Here is a 14,799-nt window from a genome sequence, read left to right as displayed (position 1 = left end):
TTGAGCTGAGGGGTAACCAGTTTAATGAATGATACATGGAGCAGTGGTGAGTTCGATATGGGCACCATGAGACAAATCTACAGAGACTGTTGTAAATGACATTGAGAGGTTGAAGATGTGATTCATAAGTGTTCTGGTAAACAACATCAGCATAATCTAAAATGGGAAATAATAGTTGTGTGACAATTCTTTTCCGTGTTGGTAAAGTAAAACAGTTTATTGAACGGTAAAAGATTCCTAGGTTGCGATGTAACTTGGTTGTGATGGACTCAATATGATGTTTAAAAGAAAATAATGGGTCGATCCAGAGGCCGAGGTGTTTGAATGTGGTGACCTGCTCAAGGGGTGAGCCATCATTGAAAAGAATATTAAGATCTGGGTTATTTCCAAGGCCTAATCTGGTACCAAACAACATTGAACATGATTTCTTTTTGTTTAACAAAAGTTTATTTGATGCTAACCAATACTGAACAATAGAAAATTCATTTTGTAAGGATCTCTCAATTATTGATGTGTTATTACCGGATGTGTATATTACTGTGTCGTCTGCATATAAGTGTATTTTACAATGGGAACAAGTTTTTGGGAGGTCATTAATGAAAATGGAGAAAAGGAGTGGTCCAAGGGATGAACCTTGTGGCACTCCTTTCTCAACAATTGCATATTTGGATTGAATTCCATTAAGGCTGACACACTGACGTCTGTTATGAAGATAAGAGTTGAACCAAAGAAGAGAGTTTCTAGAGATGTTAGAGATAGAGATTATATCTAGATTTTATCTAGAAATAAGCATTTTAAACTGCTAGGGGGCTCATAATTTGAATCATGTTACGTTTGTTTTAACAGTGTCGTGCAATAACTTCAACAATGCAAACGGGTGACAGATTTCTTATTAAAATACAACGAATTACATGTAAAGAGTAAAAGACGGTCATATGACCCTCTGTAGTTTAGGTGGATAAAGGTCTCGGTCACATTTGAGTTAAAGAATCTATCCATGTGTTTCACTGGGTGTACCCCAGGGGTCTGTCTTGGGTCCTCTCCTCTTCATTATCCACCTCCTCCCACTTGGCACAATCCTCCGTCATCATGGGATCCATTTCCATTGCTACGCCGATGACACACAGGTCTACATCTCCTCCAAACACACCGCCGCCATCCATCCCACCTCCCTCATCACCTCCTTGAAGACATCCGGAGCTGGATAAGCAGGAACTTCCTGAAGCTGAACGGCAACAAAACTGACTACGTTTCTATGCAGTCAATAACCCTCTAACCGGAATATCAGCAAAATCCCGGTTTTGCATGGCCATGTAAACACCAATAACCCCTTTGAATAACCGGAATTTGCTCATATTCCAGTTTTTTAAAACCCGAATATGACCCCTGGGTTCCTCCTTTTCTAACCCGAATACTTGGTCATTTATAGCCTAACGGGATATCCCCATCAAAAGGAACAGGAATTTGTTTTCTGCGCATGTTCTTTTCACAAGGAATCTTGGTCTTTTGAGTCCAGGAAGTTTTTATAAACATGGTGAAACGCAAGGCACACGTCAAGCACTGAAAATCTGCAACAAAAACCACAAACAAAACACAAAACCAACAAAACCAATACGGAGCCGACCAAAACACGAGCAGCAATCAACCCAAATCACAGTCTGAGCTAAGCTACCGCTACCGCTACCTAACCCCAAAAACTACAGAGCGAGCATGCAGGTGAACAAGCCAGTATGTATGTCTATGTGTGTGTGTGTGTGTGTGTGTGTGCGTGTTTTGTGTGGCTGTGTATGTGTGTGTATGTGTATGTATACGTGTGTGTGTGAGTGGTTATATATGTGTGAATGTGTGTGTGTGTGTGTGTGTGTGTGTGTGTGTGTGTGTGTGTGTGTGTGTGTGTGTGTGTGTGTGTGTATGAGTGTGTATATGTATGTGTGGCTAAATGTAACTGTGTGTGTGTATGCATATGTGTGGCTATGTGTGTGTGTGTGTGTATGTGTGCATGCATGAATGTATGAATATGTATACGTGTACGTGAGTGTGTATATGTCTATGTGGCTATGTGTATGTATGTGGGTATGTGTGTGCGTGTGTGTGTGTGTGTGCGTGTGTGCGTGTGTGCGTGTGTAGCCCTCCAAGACCAGAGGGGCGCCCCGCCGCGGAGGCAGCGGGGGGGACCGGAGACGGGCCCGGAGAGAGGGAACCCCCCAACAGGGTGACACCCGCGCGGGCCCGACAACGGAGGGCCCCAGACCCAGGCATCCCATTCATTCATCCATTCACCTATCCGATATCTATAATAATAATAATAATAATAATAATAATAATATTAATATAATAATAATAATATTAATAACCATCTTTGTATGACATAATATTAATAAATTATTACATTTTGTTGTCCTGACAATGGAGGCCCAAATCCTCCATGGCAGGACCCTTCCATACCGCATTCTCACTGACACAGCACGCACCGTTTCAATTACACACAAAACTGAGGGTGCGCCTTTCCACACTGTGCGCCGAATGGTCGTGAAAATACGGTATATTGAGCTAAATCTAATCTAAACACCAACAGTGACAAAAATACTGTGTACTTATCCGTTTTTAGAAGAGCCAGGGAGTGGTGTCCGGGTTGCGGTACAATTGACCGTTCACGTACAGTTTGTCCACGGTGATAATCGCCCATGCCCCCATGCATTCGGGATTTTAATACCTGACCTTTGTACAAAATCCATATTGGACGTAATTTCAGTATTGATATTCAAACTAACTGGCTCCTGGCTGGCTCGCCAATTCCGTAACCCTTGTCACAAAGTAGCAACAGAGCACAGGTACATTTTGTTTCCCAGGTTAACAACGAGCTCTCAGAAACAACAAGAACATCTTTTAAGTTTAAGTGCAACAAAGAAAAGACAAAAACGAAATGTTCAGTTTAATACAATTAAACTTTAAAACAAGGATCTTTTTAAATGCTGCTTTTGCAGACATTTCATTTCCCTTGGTGTTTTTCCAAAGACAGTTCTAGTCTTTTGTCACGCACGTAAAGGGAATAACATAATCACAGACCTGCAGCAGAGAAAACCACTGGAACATGTGGTTATTTTTAAAAGATGGTCTGATGTTGTAAATTTATTTCCGTATTAGTCCAGGATGGAAACATGTTGACTTTATTCCATCTTCTGGGTGTTTTTATGTTAAAGATGAGCTGATTGTTCCTCCAAAACGTCTCAAAGGGGTTCAGCAGGTGTCACGTTCAAACAAGCAGAAGTTTCTGTTTCTGAGAAAATAAATCACAACCAAGAAAGCTTTGCTCTTTTTTGAAATTATTATTATTTTATTGGAAACCAAATCTATCATTCTTTTAAATCAAATCCACCTCAAGGGTCAACTGAAATTTAACAAAAGTAAATCTTCAACAGAAACACCTTTGCATGTTCACTTTTAAACAAGTCAGGGTTGTTTCCTGTAACTTTGACTTGTCATATATTTCAGGAAACAAAGACACTTCAGGTGTCACTTTCAAGATGGATTTACTGGTTAAGTTGCCCAGAAACAGGAAGTTCCACCTTCAGAAACAGGAAGGTCCACCTTCACAAACAGGAAGTTCCTTCTTCACATACAGACCTGCAGCAGAGAGAAGCATCGTTTCATCCAGCAGAGACAGAATGACGCCACGACTGCAGCTCCTCATCACTTTACTGCTTCACCTTGAAGGTAAAGATAAACTCTGACTCATGTTTTAGGGTTTAATTTGATTTAAAAAGACTGTAAAAACCACTCTGAAGTTGTCATGTACCATTGAAAGTTACTGTTTCACTAAATGTGTTTTGTTTAATAAAACTCACCTCTGTTACAATCAGACCACTTAAAGACGATGTTACATAATTCTGAATGATTCACCAGAGATTATGTGTGTTGAAGTCTCTTCTCTGTGCTGACAAACCTAAATATGGAGCTTAAATATGTTTCTTAAGTCAGGTTGATGTGTGAAGTGTAAAACTTTTTCTCTGCAGCAGGAATCTGTGACGTAATCTATCGCCTTGGAATACCTGGAAGTGACACCGTTTTACCGACTAGCGTTGGTTTATCATCCAACCAATGTTCTGATGTTAAATGGACTCACCGAAACCTTCGAAGAGTAGACAAACACGTCAAGGATATTTATGGAGATATTAGGAAGACGGCACCTGGAGCTGACAGGATGAGTTTGAGCAGTGACTGCTCTCTGACCATCAAAAACATCACCGCTGAAGATACTGATTGTTACAGGTGTTGGATTGGAGATGAATACTGTTCCAAATATTGGTGTCTGAATGTTTTAACAGGTGAGTGTTTTGACTTAATAACATCCAGGCTGTCACTTTAAATCCTCCTCATCAACTCTGAGTGAAACGCTGTTAAAAGCTTGTGTGGATTTGTCAGCGACGTGAACGTCTGGTCTGTTTGGGATTTTCCGGGGAACTGGACCACAAACACCTGACGTTTATATACACGTTTAAATATTTGATTTTCCATCAGACAATCACTCAGTAAAACTGGATCAGTAAAATTTACTTTTCTAACTTTTCTGAGTATTTTCCTCTGCAGGAGGAATCAATGATGAAGTCGTTCTCCATCACAGAGCTGGAGATGACGTTGTTTTACAGTCTAACGTTGATTCTTCATCCGGCCACTGTCCTAACCTTGACTGGGTTTACAGCAACTTTACAAAAATACACATCAAGGTTGATGGTGGAGATATTAGGAAGATGTCACCTGGAGCTGACAGGATGAATTTGAGCAGTGACTGCTCTCTGATCATCAACAACATCACTGCTGAAGATGCTGGTCAATACAACCGTTGGATTATAAATACTGTTGGTTCCTACACACGTGTGCATCTGAATGTTTTAACAGGTGAGTGTTTTGACTTAATAACATCCAGACTGTCAGTTTGAATCCTCCTCATCAACTCTGAGTGAAACGCTGTTAAAAGCTTGTGTGGATTTGTCAGCGACATGAACGTCTGGTCTGTTTGGGATCCTCCTCAACATGATGGATCCTCTCAGAGGAACTGGACCACAAACACCTGACATTTATTTACACGTTTAAATATTTGATGTTTCCATCAGACAATCACTCAGTAAAACTGGATCAGTAAAATGAAGAGTTTCTCATATTCAAGTGGCTGAAATAACAGTTATTTGTTTTTCTTCCAGTCTCTCCATCTCCAACAGATGTGGATCCAGGAAGGGATGGAGATGTGACATTACGCTGTTCTCTGGTGAGAAACTTGCGTTCGTTCGGTCCCTGTGAGCAGAACAGCATCATCTGGGTGGATGAGACAGGAACTGTGCTGCTTGGTGAAGGTGATGGGTTTGTGTCTGGAGGACAGAACAACTGTGTTTCTGATCTGATGGTGAAACAGAGACGCTCCAAGAGAAGATTCACCTGCCAGGTTGTTGAAGGAGACAGAGTGAAGATAGATGCTGAATACACGCTGGACTTTACAGGTAAGACCCTGAAATCATGAAGACAAGGAAATAAAGGAGAGAAGAGCAAAACATCATCTAATCTGTTTGTTATAATCACAATTAACCTCATACATTTAAAATTAATTTAGACAATTGTTCATATTTCTGCTCTTCATCACTTTACTGCTTCACTTTGAAGGTAAAGATCAACTCTGACTCATGTTTTAGGGTTTAAAGGTATTCTCCCTGATGTGGAAGAGCTAGCAAGAATTTTGAAAGAGGCACCTCTAAGCCATCGGCCCGAATGATACGGATTGGTCCAGGTCCAGGAAGGGAAAGAACCAATCAGATGCCTTCATTTTAAACCACGCCCCCCCTGCCCTGTCCCATGCGCGCACTCGCTTCCAGCCCCCCCCGTGTTCACTTCCCACGGGTCCTCCTGGGCTCACAGTGTCCCAGTGTAACCCCCCTCCCTCCCCTCTGCCACGGAGCCCAGTAGTTATTTCCAGAGCGGGTCGGTCCCGCTGTGTGTGTGAGAGCGGGGAGCAGAGCCGTTAGTCCGCTGCTGCTGCTGCTGCTGCAGGACTCTCTGCCCAGCAGCAGCCCGCGGGGACACGTGAACAGCATGCCGTGAAGAGCCGCAGCAGCTCCGGCTCGGAAGCTGTATGGGGGTCCGTGGGGATGTAGGCGTCTCCATCACGGCGAGAGCGGAGAGCACCGGTGCGGCTGGCGGAGCGCTGCGGTGCTGTGCAGGCTCTGTTGCCACAGCTACGCCGTAGGGTACGCCGTAGCCTACGCCGTAGGGTACGGCGTAGCCTACGGCGTAGCCTACGGCGTAGCCTACGGCGTAGCTGTGGCTCTAGAGCCTGCACGGCAACGCAGCGCTCCGCCAGTCGCACCGGCACTCGCCAGGATGGAGACGCCGATGGGCAGGATGCACGTTTGGGTGGGCACAGCCCCCCCCCCCCCCCCCCCCCTAAAACCGGCCTCGCTTACAGGTGAATGAGACATGGGGTAGTTTTGCTGTAAATGTGCTGTCCAAAATGTTTAATAATCGTATGCACGTTCGTGTTTGTGGGGGCGTGGCTTGGGACGGAGCGCTCGTGGGTGGGGGCGGGGCTTAGAGGAGGCGCCACTTTCAAATCTTGCTAGCTCTAGGAAGTTGCATAGAATAACTTTAATTTGATTTAAAGACTGTAAAAACCACTCTGAAGTGGTCGTATACCGTTGAAAGTTGCTGTTTCACTAAATGTGTTTTGTTTAATACAACTCACCTCTGTTAAAATAAGACCACTTAAAGACAATGTGGCGGCATTTCTATTGTCTTCCTGCCGCCTTCCTAATTCAGAGGAGACCTGCGGTCTTGACGCGCTCCAATAAAACAATCTCTGCCTGGCTTGTATCAAACAGAGATTTATTACATTCTCGGTCGTGCAGTGTCCACAACAAAACATAAGTAAACTTAGGCCTATAGTGTAGCTTGTAAATGGAAATAAAGAGAGCGGTCCAAAAACAATACGGCTCTCCCCTGTCACATCAGCTGTCCCTCACTCCTCTAAAGAGATGGGAATTGATAAGATTTTTCCGATTCCGATTCCATTTTCGATTCTGCTTAACGATTCGATTCTTTATCGATTCTCTTATCGATTCTCATTTGGAAAAAAGGAGAACAAACAATTTTAGTATCAACTTTGTGTTATATCTTTGAACAAAAAAATATAAGTGAGGTCTTAAGACGCCCCCAGCCTTGGACTCCTCGTTGGTGTGCCATGGGGTCCCCACAAAATCATTTGTAATATAAAATGTGTATTTAATATAAAATAATAATAAAATAAATATTCTTCTGTAGAAATTAACTAAATACAACAAATTATTTTGTAGCAATTACACAAGAATGTCCAGTAACATGTTCAACACCACAAACCTAGTCACTGATAACATTCATCTATTCTGGCCTGATTCTCTTCCTTGCCTTGATGAAAGGAGAAGCTAGCGGTAGATGCTCTTTAACTTCTCCATAGATGAGCTGACGAGCTGCAGCTGTGTCAGGAGCGCCCGGCACGTCCGCGTGGCAGAGAGCGCAGCTCTTCTAAAGCATGAATTATGGTTCCGCGTTAAATCGACGCAGAGCCTACGGCGTAGGGTACGCGGCGAAGCGCCGTACAGTGCGTGTCGCCGCGTAACCTACGCCGTAGGCTCTGCGTTGGTGTAACGCGGAACCATAAATCACCCTTACCACACGCCGGCTGACTCCGTGCTCCCAGTGCATCAGCCGGCGAGTCCTAACAGTTTCCCCCTTTTGTTGAAATGTCCACATTGCAAGTATTGTCGCCCTGTTGTCATCCTTTTTGGTAAAATGTAACCAAACTTTCGAGCTTTTATGCTGCTTTGTCCCCGTTTGTCCCGTCATTCGCGCCCACTGGAATTGATAAGGGAATCGTTTGCAAAAAAGGCAAATGATTCCAAGGAATTGAAACACTGGGAGCCGGTTCTCAACAAAACCCGGTTCTCGATTCCCATCCCTACTCCTCTATATGTCATTTCCTGGGAGGACGATCTCATCATATAAACATTTACAATTAAACGAAAATATAAACATAGAGCCATTAATTATTTCACTGTCCATAACCTACAGTATTATTAAAAATAATATTCAAACAAAATAGGCAGAAATGGCTCTAATAGACAATGTTACATAACTGAATGTTTCCCCAGAGATTATGTGTGTTAAAGTCTTTTCTCTGTGCTGACAAACCTAAATATGTAGCTTAAATATGTTTCTTGAGCCAGGTTGATGTGTGAAGTGTAAAACTTTTTCTCAGAGTGTTTTTCTCTGCAGCAGGAAACAGTGGTGAAATCGTTCACAGAGCTGGAGATGACATCGTTTTACCGTCTCACGTTGGTTCATCATCCAACCAATGTTCTCATGCTGAATGGATACATTACAAAGATCTAAATGCAAACAGACATGTCAAGGTTCTTAATGGAACTATTGTGAAGACGGCACCTGGAGCTGAGAGGATGAGTTTGAGCAGTAACTGCTCTCTGATCATTAACAACATCACTGCTGAAGATGTTGGTTATTACATCAATGGGATTAGAAATACTGTTTCTTACTCCTACACATCTGTGTATCTGAGTGTTTTAACAGGTGAGTGTTTTGACTTAATAACATCCAGACTGTCAGTTTAAATCCTCCTCATCAACTCTGAGTGAAAAGTTGTTGTAGCACGGCGAGTGCTACGGGGGCCCGACAGACAGGACAGAGAGGACACGAGGTTTCAGTGCAGAACTCTTTAATCAATCTTCTTCAGCCAAGACACACGTGCGCAGCAGAACCTTCACAAGGAGACGAGACCTCTTGCTGCTGTGCAGCCATGCCTTATGAAGGCAGGCAGGGTGGAGAGGTTGATTGGGGCCACCTGTGCCCTAATCAACCTTAGTGGCTGCTGCACCTCCACCCTGCCACACACCCCCATCGCCAACCTCAGGCCGGGGTCCATCCGGCCGAGCCAACTCCCTCCCCGCCCCCCTCGGAGCGGGAGAGGAAGCCAGGAACCGCAGACTGCGCCTTCTTGGTTCGGCCGGCTGCCGAGGCCGGTCGGGGGGTCGTCCTCGGTGACGGGCCGACCACAGAAACTGGTCGGGGGGTCGTCCTCGGCGTTGGGCCGACCACTCTCAGGACCGGGCCCAGGGTGGCCTCAGGCCAGACGGCATCCGCGGCCGGGGTGCGTCCAGGACCACCCTCTCCCCGATGCAGCACTGCTCCGGTCGCTGGTCCGCCTCCGTGACAAACCTCAGGTGTGGCGCCGGGGTGGGTCACGCCGCGGGTTCCGCCGTCGCCACTTCTGGAGCCCTCGCCCGGTGGCCTGCAGCCTCTGCCTCCCGGCCTGTCGGCTGCAGCGCCACCAGCACTGCCGCGGCGTACCTCAGGTGTGGCGCCGGGGTGGGTCGCTCAGCGGGTCCCGCCGCCTCGGGAGCCGTCGCTTGGCAGCCCGCAGATTCTGCCTCCCGGCCTGTCTGCTGCAGCGCCACCAGCTCCTCCCGCGCTGCCGCGGCGAACCTCAGGCGTGGCGCCGGGGTGGGTCGCTCCACGGGTCCCACCGCCTCGGGAGCCGTCGCTTGGCGGCCCGCAGCTTCTGCCTCCCGGCCTGTCGGCTGCGGCGCCACCAGCGCTTCCAGCGCCGCGAGCTACTGCTCGCCCTGGCCCTGGAGCAGGGCTGCCAGGTCCGCCAGGGCATGGGCCAGCGCTTCCAGGGCCCGCTCCGTGCCTCCCTCCTCCATCCTGTCGGGCCCCACGTTGGGCGCCAGTGTAGCAGGGCGAGTGCTACGGGGGCCCGACCGACAGGACAGAGAGGACACAGAGTTTCAGTGCAGAATCACTTTATTTCACCAGATAACAACACCCGTGCTTCAGCTCCAGCACAGCGGACACCGGGATCTGGTTAGAAAGTATTTTATTTCTACAGTAAACATCGGCCGTCTCTTTGTAGAGGCACCCGTGCATCAGCACCGTCAGCAGAGCTGCACCTCCGCTCTGCTCTGCTTCCGTCCTCTCCCGTCTCCAGGGCCCACACACTACTGAAATACACAGAGTGATTAGACACACCTGTGCACCATCAGCTGTTCCAGCCGCGTCACCTGTGCGCCACTCCCCCACACTCCCTCTCTCCCCTTCAGACCCTGCCCCAATCCTGCACTCTGCCACAGTTGTTAAAAGCTTGTGTGGATTTGTCAGGGACATGAACGTCTGGTCTGTTTGGGATCGTCCTCAACATGATGGATCCTCTCAGAGGAACTGGACCACAAACACCTGACGTTTATTTACACTTTAAATATTTGATGTTTCCATCTGAGGAGTTTCTCATATTCAAGTGGCTAAAATAACAGTTTTTTATCTTCTTCCAGTCTCTCCATCTCCACCAGATGTGGATCCAGAAAGGGATGGAAACGTGACATTACACTGTTCTCTGGTGAGAGACATTGATTTGGGTCCCTGTGAGCAGAACAGCATCATGTGGGTGGATGAGACAGGAACTGTGCTGCTTGGTGAAGGTGATGGGTTTGTGTCTGGAGGACAGAACAACTGTGTTTCTGATCTGATGGTGAAACATCAGAGACGCTCCAAGAGAAGATTCACCTGCCAGGTTGTTGAAGGAGACAGAGTGAAGATAGATGCTGAATACACAATGGATTTTACAGGTAAGACCCTGAAATCATGAAGACAAGCAAACTAGGTGAACTGAAATAGTAAATGAAAATGAAATAAACACTTGTTAAAGTCCAATGTTGCTTTTCTGAGTTGACAAACCTAAATATCTGAATAAAATATCTTATTTGGTGTGATGAGTTTAAAACGTTGTGTTTTTCTCTGCAGCAGGAACCGGTGTGAGAACAATCATTCTCTACCACAGGGTTGGCGATAACGTAGCTTTACAGAATAACGTTGACTTATCGTCTTCCACCTGCTCCGATATTAAGTGGATTTACAGCAGAGACACAAGTTCAGCGTCTCATGAGGAGTTTGGTTCTGGAGGAGCTGAGAAGACGTGGCCTGGAGCTGGCAGGATGGACAGGAACTGCTCCCTGGTCATCACCAACATCACCGCTGGAGACGCTGGTCTCTACGAGAGCCGGCTGAGGGACAAGTACAACACCGTTGTGTATCTCAGTGTTTTAACAAGTGAGTATTTGGACTGTGTGGGAAACAGTGCAACCAAAAACATCCAACCTTTACTGGGTTTTTCCGTCCCAGGAAGGGTTTCCCTCTTTGGATCCTGCCTTTGAACGCGACAGAGAAAAAAACAGTCATCATTACTTTCCGTCAAACATTTTTTGCTTCTGTCTTCACTTCGACTTCCTAATCAATCATAGCACACGTTTTTGGTGTTCCTATCAGACAATGGCCACGGTTACATGATGTTTTTTTAATTCGGAATTACAACCTGATCTCATAAAAATCTGTGAAATGCCCACAACATCTCACCACTATTTTCCGTGGTATATACACGGAAAATGGTATAATTCCGTGTGAGCACCACGGATATAGTACTATGCGAAGTCAATGGGATCCGTGGTTGTGATATATACACGGATTATGACATTATTATTATTTATATATTATTCTTTGTTATAGTGGCTAAATTATGAGTTTTTGTCACGCAAGATACTGTTTGTTACTGTCAGTTTGTAAAAGCATGTTTTTAACACGGTTTTAGCAGTGTTTTATTGAGGTTTTAATGGGAGCACCACGGATATGGTACCATGCGAAGTCAATGGGATACGTCACCCGATTTGACTGCTGTCATAGCATTGAACGAATGACAAAACGATAACAATCATCCCATAGATATGGGCCAGTAGGGCCCTACTCTACCTACTAGTAGGCGCAGGAGGCTGTTATCGCCCCTTTCTATGGCTAACCCCATGTTATTAATGCTCAGTAGGCACAGAAGTTTTGTTATGAAGCTCACACCTCACCTCCCTTTTTTATGTATTGAGCTAGAACTTTTAAAACCTGAACAATAGAATTCCACGTAAAATGCCGTCCATTGCCGTGCTATTCTTGTGCTTTTAGATCTAACGGCAGCTTTTGACACAGTGGACCATAACATTTTAATTTCTCGCTTGGAGCAGTGGGTGGGCATCAGGGGCGTAGCACTGGAATGGTTCAGGTCATACTTGGCAGACCGAACCTTCTGTGTCAGCCTTGGCGACTCTGTGTCCTCCTCCGCTCCTCTCTCTTGAGGGGTTCCGCAGGGCTCGGTCCTCGGCCCTCTCTTGTTCTCCCTGTATCTGCTCCCGCTTGGCTCCATACTTAGGAAGCATGGGATTTTTTATCATTTTTATGCAGATGACAGTCAGATTTATGTCTCACTTAAAAAGAAAGACAATTACTCAGTTACTGCCCTACTTAAGTGTCTTGACGACATAAAGGCCTGGATGTCTCTGAACTTTTTAAACTTCAATGAGAAAAAGACTGAAGTGATGGTTTTTGGTGGCACCACTGGAACACCCATTCCAGATCTGGGGCCCTTGGCCCAGCATGTAAAGCCAACCATCACCAACCTAGGGGTCAAAGTGGATGCAGCTCTAAAGCTTGACAGCCAGATCAGGGCGGTTGTCAAGTCTAGTTTTTATCACTTGCGGCAGCTGGCTAAAATAAAGCCAATTCTTTCAAGACGGCAGCTTGAAACAGTAATACATGCCTTTGTCACCACTAGACTGGACTACTGCAACGCCCTTTATGTGTGGGTTAGTGCTTCTTCCATCTCCCGTCTTCAGATGGTCCAAAATGCTGCAGCACGCCTTTTAACCGGCACTCGCAAATTTGAGCACATTTCCCCCATTTCCCCCATTTTAGCTTCCCTCCACTGGCTGCCCATACAGTCCCGGATTCATTTTAAAATTCTTTTATTTGCTTTTAAATCCTTGAATGGTCTTGCCCCGCCGTACCTCTCTGAGCTCCTACACCCTTATTCCCCCAGTCGCTCTCTCAGGTCAGCTGATCAGCTGCTCCTGAGAGAGCCTAAAACTAATAGAAAGCTCAGAGGGGACCGCGCCTTCGCTGTTGCAGCTCCAAAACTATGGAACAACCTGCCTCAGCAAATCAAACAGGCCTCCTCTCTGTCTGTTTTTAAATCTCTTCTTAAAACCCACCTTTTCTCCTTGGCATTTAACACCTAGCAATACAGTTGTGCTTATTTTATCCTTTTTAGTATTTTATTCTTTTATCTTATATTTTATCCTTTTTATTGACTTAACTTATCATGATTGTTTTATTTATGTGCCCTGTGTCATATGGTGTGCTGTCTTTTATTTGCCTGTCCAGCACTTTGGACCATGTTGGTGTTTTTAAAGTGCTTTATAAATAAAGTTGTATTGTATTGTATTGTATTAAAAACAATACTTTTTGGAACATAGTGTAACGACCACAGATAAGATAAGGCCCTGCCCGCCTGGGCAACACATCAGCATTTGGCCGACTGGTTAGTGCAGTTGACTGTGGTCTGGGAGACTGTGGTTTGAGACACGCTCTGGGCACGACTTGTTCACCACAATATTTTCCTCATTGTGTTATGGTTTTCTTTTAATATCTTTAACATTTCTAAACACAAAAACACTAAAGTGTCCTTGATAATTCAATAACACAATAGATTCATGTTAAGGACATCCGTTTTAATTAGGTCTCCTTCGATTATGACATGTTATTAATGCTCAGTAGGCACAGGAGGTTTGTTATGTATTGTTATAGGTTTGCCTATGAGGCCTATTTCGTGTCTTTTTTGCATAGGTCACTAACGCTTTGAGCTAGGAGGCTGAAATTCTAGACTCTGTATCAGGAGGTGACTCTCATCCACTGTGCCGAGGTCCAGACCAGTGCGACCTTCGGAAGTGCCAAAGGTCACTGTGTGTGGTGCCTTTTTCGTGCCTTTTTCTAGCCTTTTAACATTTTAACTAACGTCTGTCTGTTCAGGGGATGCCCCCAAACAACATATAAAAAATTCAGACTTCTATGACTTCTGCAACAGTGTTTCCTCCAAAACGTCCTGGCTAGTTAGGAGGGTGTAGAAACGTATAGGTCTGAGAGCCTTCTGACTAATGGAACAGGGCCTATTTTGTGTCTTTTTTTTGCATAGTTCACTAATGCTTTTAGCTAGGAGGCTGAATTTTTTATACGTTGTTTGGGGGCATCCCCTGAACAGACAGACGTTAGTTTGGTGCAGATCAGACCTGTACTTTTTGATCGGCGGAGCTCTGAAACTTCACCTTTTCCAACATTTGAACGGACGCCGTTGCCACAACATTTGACCAAACCAAGTAAAACTTGACCTGTGGCCTCCATATGGGGCCTAGATGGGCTTGCCAAGTCTCAACTCTGTGAACTCTCTGCAATGCCAACTAGCTCTGTGGAAGTCGTACAGCCACGGGACCAAAAGATCCTAGCAAAGGGTCTTCTGCATTGAAACATAGTCAGAGATCTGCCTCCCAGCTCAAAGCGCTAATGAATTATTCAAAAAACACACAAAAACATTAAACATTAACTTTAAAACCTAAATAAAACACTGCTAAAACAGCTTTAAAAACATGCTTTTACAAACTGACAGTAACAAACAGTACCTTGTGCGTCAAAAACGTATAACTTAGCCACTATAGTAAAGAATAATATATACATAATAATAATGTAACAATCTGCGTATATATCACAACCACGGATCCCATTGACTTAGCATAGTACTATATGCGTGGTGCTCCCATTAAAACCTCAATAAAACAATGCTAAAACAGCGTTAAAAACATGCTTTTACAAACTTACAGTAACAAACAGTACCTTGCGCGACAAAAA

This window comes from Cololabis saira, chromosome 18, assembly GCF_033807715.1.
Source record: "Cololabis saira isolate AMF1-May2022 chromosome 18, fColSai1.1, whole genome shotgun sequence".
NCBI classification, from domain to species: Eukaryota; Metazoa; Chordata; class Actinopteri; order Beloniformes; family Belonidae; genus Cololabis; species Cololabis saira.
The sequence above is the reverse complement of the archived record's forward strand: the minus strand, read 5'-3'. Positions refer to the sequence as shown.